The sequence below is a fragment of the Condylura cristata genome, unplaced genomic scaffold (genome assembly GCF_000260355.1).
Source record: "Condylura cristata isolate star-nosed mole 26May11 unplaced genomic scaffold, ConCri1.0 scaffold00075, whole genome shotgun sequence".
In the NCBI taxonomy this organism is placed as follows: domain Eukaryota; kingdom Metazoa; phylum Chordata; class Mammalia; order Eulipotyphla; family Talpidae; genus Condylura; species Condylura cristata.
Window position 1 is genome coordinate 12,432 of NW_004567176.1, and position 604 is coordinate 13,035.

A 604-nucleotide genomic window follows, 5' to 3' on the forward strand; every position below is an offset into this window, starting at 1 on the left:
GGCAGGAGGGCCCAGCTGGGCAAGACCGGGCAGCTGCCCCCTGGAGCTGGCCGCGGCTGGCCGCAGGCGCCCACCCGGGGCAGAGGAGGCGCCGCAGCACGGGTCACGAGGCTGCAGAGCACGGACTTTGCTGAAAACGTCTCTTCTATTTCCGGGGAGTTTTTCAAAATGCAACTTCATCTTTATAGAGAACTTTGAAGTCCATAAATTTTACTGTTATAAAAACATCACTCCTGGCCGACGGCAGCTGCTGACCGTGCCGGTGCTGCGGTGGCGCTCACCAGCTCTGCGTGCGCGGGCCCTTCTGGGCAGGAGGCGCCCCCCAGCCCGGCGCCCCCCAGGGTCGCGCCCGGCCTCCGGCAACCTCTGCTTCAGCACAGAACGCAGGGTGTGGGCGCCCGAGTGGCTGGCCCTTGGCCCTCGGTGTGACCCCGGCAGGAATGAGCGTGCGGAGTCCAGGGGCCGTGCGGGCGGAGGCTGGGCCACAGGCACAGGACGTCCAGCGCGGACCAGTGAGTCACCGGAGCCGGCGGGAGCCTCTCAGCGCAGCGTCAGAGAGCAAAAATGTCGAGAGCTTGGGCAAGGGCCCTTGGGCGCCCCAACA